The sequence below is a fragment of the Lissotriton helveticus genome, chromosome 1_1, assembly GCF_964261635.1.
Source record: "Lissotriton helveticus chromosome 1_1, aLisHel1.1, whole genome shotgun sequence".
NCBI classification, from domain to species: domain Eukaryota; kingdom Metazoa; phylum Chordata; class Amphibia; order Caudata; family Salamandridae; genus Lissotriton; species Lissotriton helveticus.
The window spans coordinates 1,059,019,829-1,059,025,828 of record NC_136057.1 but is presented as its reverse complement, the minus strand read 5'-3'; the positions used below and the strand labels follow the sequence as shown (position 1 = coordinate 1,059,025,828).

General features: G+C 45.7%; 1 protein-coding gene across 1 annotated transcript in view; it reads left to right on the top strand.

The window, feature by feature from the left end:
- The first annotated feature begins 655 nt into the window (after window positions 1-655).
- The window catches only part of LOC144772070 (vomeronasal type-2 receptor 26-like), a 61,686-nt gene continuing 56,341 nt past the window's right edge, over window positions 656-6,000 (top strand). The window contains exon 1 of the mRNA XM_078656258.1: window positions 656-897. The gene's annotated coding sequence lies outside the window, so the exon portion shown is untranslated. The remainder of the gene's footprint in view (window positions 898-6,000) is intronic.

Below are 6,000 nucleotides of genomic sequence, written 5' to 3'. Positions count from 1 at the left end.
AGTGATGTGTTTTGGGGCAAACTACTAGGGCCAGGCTGGCTTGGGTCTACCCTACTGCTGGGTTGGGTAATCATGGCGGCAGCGAGGGAGCTGCTGTAGCGCTCCCGTGACCAGGTGCCTTCTCCGAGTGTCTGCCAGTGGTAGAGATATCGCTGTAATGTATTTTTTCCCCTAAACGTCGTGGGAAAACGGTTACTTACCCCCGTGGTCTTTCTGTTGGATTTTGCTCTTCGGTGGCGGTTTTGGCCGGGCCTGCGGATTCTGCTGGACTCTGCCGGCGCTGGGTTTCGGGGCTTCGGGGGAGCAGTTGAGGGGGGGGCCTTGACCCTCGGGTCACGGTGTTGCTGGGTGCTGTCTTGCAGCCTGCCGCCTGCCGTCTGCTGAGGGCTTCGTGAGCGGCGGACCTCTGGCGAGCAGACGCGGGGGCTTTGTTGCTGTAGGGTACGCATATGAGTCGTATGAGGCACTGTTCGAGCATTCCTGGTCGGCATAGCGGAGCCCAGGGAACCCGGGGGGACTTTGGACTGGGGACTGTGTGTTGTGTGCTGTTGGAGCTGAGCAGGCTGGGAGGAGTCACAAGACGCAGCGAGGCTGCAATACACCTTAGAAGAGGTTTTTTTCCCTTTCTCTCGGCAATCGGCTGCTGTCCTAGGCATTCATGTGCTGGTCGGAGGATTCACAGCTGGATTTGGCGGACTTGGCAGTTTTTCTTAGACCTCTGCTTGTCCTTCCAATACCGCAGCACGGTCTCTTGCACTGGTATTCAGCCGCCCTGGAGCTGAGAAGAGGGCGCAAGATCTGGAGTCTTCTCCGTGAACTACGAGGGTGTTCTTCTGTGGGTGAGGTTAGCGCAGCAACAACTAGGAGGCGGAAAGAGGTGGGGGACCCACGGCCAAGGTGAGTGGGGATCCTTACCAGCCGTTAGAGCTGCGGGAGCTGGTTAAAGGGCAGGAACAGCGGGAGCTTAGCCCTCTTAGACCCCGTGCCTGCGGGTACGGAGGTAAAAGTAAAGGGGAAACAAAGGGCCAAACGAAAGAGCAATTTAACTTTGCTTTGACGGCACCACAAGGTGTTAAGGGTCTTGGAGGTATTGAGAGTAGGGGCGAACCTCAAGTTGATACTGCCGATATTGTATGCAGTGTCAAGGCTCCTTTTTTTCCACAGACACCTAAGGGCTCCAGCGCTACTAGTGCCATCTGGTCGCAGGGTTTGAGTCCTGAGGTCAGCGGTAGTACCAATCAGGCATCTTCTTTTCTGTGTGTAGAGGTTAAAGCCAAACGTTCTAAGGGGGGTAAGCTAGTAAAAGCTCCCAAGGCCTCCAGTGGTGCTAAGGCTGCTACTCTTGCTCTGAGACAGGGTTAAAAGATAACACCCTCTCTTCGATCATATTTCAAGGCAGTTCCCCAGGTTTTGGATCTAGCTAAAGAGATTCAGGTTGCTTCCTCCCTGGCCTCACCCTTTTCTACTCCTTTTTCTCCGCTTGTTTCTGCCGCTGTTTGTTTGTCTGGGATAGACTCGGAGATTTCTATGGAGGGAGCCCTTTTAGACATGAGCAACATCGCTGCGAGTAGCACGTTACAACCAGCAGCAATAAAGGGAATGCCGATCGATAAAAACCTTGATGAGCAGGCTGAGCTGGGAGAACTGGTATTAGAATCAGAATTTGATTTGCTAGGGCAGTCTTCCGAGCAAGTTAGTGACCCACAGCCAAAACAACAACAACTGAAGCTGAGAATAGAGGAAAATGCATCAGTAGAGATTCCACTGCAAGTAGCGGTGGCAGCGAACTCTGAGCAATCAAATTCATTAGAGTCTCTACTGGGGAAACAGACCGCAGATGCGGATTGTGTTGATTCTATACAGGAGGGAAGTATCGGGGATTCCTCGGACAATATGTTAAAATCAATGTTCTTATCCTTGACTTCGGATATAAAAAAAGGGTTTGAGGTCTCCGCTGCTAATTAGGCGGAAAGTCGCTAGACAACAAAATTGAAGGTCTCAACTCTAGAACTGCAGCCCTTAAAGAAACAGTGGCCGGACTCTCACTCTACTTGGATCAGGCCAAGGTTGACATTGCCACAATTAGAAAAGAAGAGATCGATCTCTCTGAGCGGATGGAGACGTTAGAAAATAATGCTCGACGTAGTAATTTGCGAATTCTGAATGTACCGGAGGGAAGTGAGGGCTCAGACATTAAGCAATTTGTCATCAAGCTATTAAGGGAGTCCTTGAAGCTTGAGCAATCAGAAGAACTCTTGAGTGCGGATATCCAAAGGATCCATAGAGACCCTTTTAGAAAAAGTCCTCAAAGAACTAAACCAAGGAAGATTCTTGTTAACTTTCACACCTATAGCCTCAAGGAGTCGATTCTTACACAAGCCCTGAAACTCAAGTCCTTAAAGTATGAGGGTTTTACTTTCGAGGTTAGATCTGATCTTTTTAGGGTTACATTAGACAAGCAATGGGAATTGGGGAGGAGACTAGAGGCCTTCAGACAGCTAGGTGCTTCAGCCCAACATAAGTTTCCAGCTGCATTAAAGATCATGCACCAAATAAAATTTATAATGTAAGATTGATACAAGCGCCAGATGATCTGTTGTTGACCTTGGGCGGCAAAGGTGGGTCGTCGGGCTAACTAGGCTCTGACACAGTTCGACTCAACACTTCAATCTGACTCCACTTATTTTTTTTATATTCTATATTTTGGGCATTTTGTGATGGTTTTTCCCGTCTATTTCCTCTTGTTTTGAAGTATTTGAAGTATTTAAAAAGCAGGAGGAGGAAGAGGGAAGAAAAAAAAAGTGGGAAAAGAAGAAAAAGGGAAAGGGAAAAGAAAAGGAAAGGAAACAAGAGAAAGAAAGAAAAGAGAAAAAAAACCCTTGTAGGATCTATATAGATGCACAATAAGGAGGTTAACTTTTTTTTTTTTCTAATAATATCCACTACACTAAGGGCCAGATGTAGGTCGCCAATTACCGGTCGGTAACGGCGATTTCGGCCGTCACCGACCGGTAATTGGTTTTCAAGATGTAGGGGCAAATATTTTACAGATTCTGTAAATTTACCAAAACGGTAAATTTACCGAATCTGTAAAATACCGAATCGGTAATTTTACCGATTCGGTAAAACCCAGATGTAGGTAGCACTGTTGACAGTGCTACAGGCCTTCAGAATTCGGTATTTTACCACCCAACCCAATTGGGTGGTAAAATACCGAATACAGGTGTGCATGCACATCTGTGCATGCACACCTGTGCCATGTGACACACAGACATGCCCTGTACTTGGGGGTGCTAGAGGGTGTCAAAGTGACACCCCCTGCACCCTTGCTGAAATCGGTATTTACCGAATCTGTAAATACCGATTCGGTAATGCCCATTGATTCCTATGGGCTTCAATGCCCATAGGAATCAATGGGCATTACCGAATCGGTATTTACAGAATCGGTAAATACCGAATCTTAACGATTCGGTATTTACCGATTCAGAAATACCTACATCTCCCCCCCTCTATTTTACCACCTCTTAAATACCGATTCGGTATGAATCGGTATTTAAGAGGTGGTAAATTTAAATTACCTACATCTGGCCCTTTGAGAGTAAAATCCTTGTCTATGTTTACCCATCGGTCCTAGAGGCTTTCTTCTCTTTCTCTAGGGAATATCAGGGGGGGGGGGAAGGGGGGGGGGGGGGAGAAAGTAGAAAAAAAAATAAAGAAAAGGGGAATCCAAAATTTAAAAAATTTAAAATAAAAAAATTAAAAATTTAAATACGATTAATACACTCGGCGGGGCACTTGGAGGGAGGGGCACTATCTCTGGACATGTTCCGGATTGATAGGGCAAGGGTTTCCCAGGATGGGCTGTGGGGTGGGGCTGGGCACGGGGTTAGTGGGTGGGGTTTGTTGGGTAGGAAAGCAAAAAAGTTCCTCATTTTTCTACTGGTCACTCTTGATTCTCTGTTTGGTTTTGAAGTGGTCTTTGGCATGATCTCTTTGCATCGGGTTGATAATTTTTTTCTTTTGGCAGGCTCCAGTAGTATTGTGGGTGACATGCAACCTAGCATGAATAACTGGCAATTGCTCTCCTGGAACATCAATGGCCATCGTACCAGTCCCCGCAGGGACAGGATTTTACAGTATCTACGTGATTGTGAGGCGAGGGTTATTGTTCTCCAGGAGACACATGTGACTGAGACAGAATTTCATGTGTTAGCTACAAAAAAATCCATGGGTCGATTTTTTCATTTCTACAGCGCTAGCTACCCATAATAGGGGAGTTGTGATTTTTTTCAAAAAATAGTTGAAAGCTTGTTTAATATCCAAGCTAGTAGATCCCTCTGGCAGATGGGTTATCGCTACAGTTATCATTTCAGGGGGGCAATTTACTATTGTTGGTTATTACTGCCCGAATCTCGATGACCCCTCTGTCCTGGAATCTCTATTTCTTCACTTACTTTCCTTTCCAGAGCCTGTCATTTTTGCTGGGGATTTTAATTTAGTTCTAGACCCTTTGTTAGATAAATCATCAAGCAGTCGAGCCTTGATTCACTCAAAGTCTAGAACTCTCCTGTTGGCCAATATGAAATTATATGGTTATCTAGATATATGGAGAGTTAGGTCGGGGAGGCGAATGGGAGTCTCTTTTCGAAATTACAAGTACCGCCATCAATCCAGGATTGACTATGTTTTAATCAGTCGGTCACTTGAAAAGGTAGTGAAGAGTATCACGTATTATCCCCTACATCTATCCGATCATTCAGCCGTTTTGATGACATTGGCTATGACTGATTCGCTTACGGTTGTTCCTAGAAGCTGGTCCTTTGATCATTCTTTGCTTGTGATTCCAGATGAGATTTCATTCTTGATAAAGGAAAGTGAGAGTTTTATGAACATTAACATCGGTTCGGCTAACTCTGTAATAGTTTGGGACTCATTCAAGGCCTTTCTACTGGGTCAAATAACTAGTAGGGCCTCTCATAGGAACAAGGTATATAAAATGGAAATATCCTCTTGTGAAGACGAGATAGCTAGACTCCAAGGTGAAATAGATATTCACTCAGTTGCCTCCCCTTTTCTTTTGCAAGATCTAAAGAATAAACTGGTCCGTGCAAGGGGGGAGTTAGATTCAAAACTTAATTCCCGTATCCTACAGAGGTGGGAAGTTAGTAAAATTGCCCATTTTCAGTACGGTGAGGGTGCAGGGAAGCTTTTATCATGGAAAGCAAAGACCGATCGGGTCCAGAACAACACTAGCCTAATTAAGATGAATAACGCTTCTTATTCTTCAGACGAGGACATCAGGTCAATCTTTCAATCTTTTTTCGAAGATATTTATACTGAAGATAAAAGTATTAACCAAGCCTCTGTTAATGAATGGCTGAATGGGATCTCTTTGCCATCACTGACCCCACAACAATCTATCGTATTAGAGAAAGAGATCACCCAAGAAGAAGTTAAAAAGGCTATTCAGAGCACCAGGTCTGGGAAGGCGGCTGGACCAGATGGCCTCCCTGCCGAGCTTTATAGGGCCCTTGAACACGTGGTTGTATCTTTTCTAACCATCTTATTTAATCACATTTTTCAGCAAGGGTCGGCACCACCAAAATCCTGGGATAATGCCTCCATTACCTTTAAAACCAGGTAAATCACCATCATCTTGTGGGTCATACCGACCAATTTCGATCCTAAATGCTGATTATAAGCTTTTTTCTTCCATCTTGGCTAATAGGTTGGGTTTAGTTGCGGGGGGTATCTTACATCAGGACCAGAGAGGCTTTGTTAAGGGGCGGCATCTTTCAGAATTGACCTACGATCTTATAGGAGCCATTGACATCGCTTCTCATGCCTGTGTACCATTGGCTGTTCGCACTCTCGATGCCACCAAGGCCTTCAACAGGGTGAATTGGTCATACCTGTCGGGGGTCTAGGCTAAGTTCAATATTGGTGAAGGCTTCCGTCAGGCAGTGAGACTGCTTTATAGGTTGGTGAACGGAGCATTGA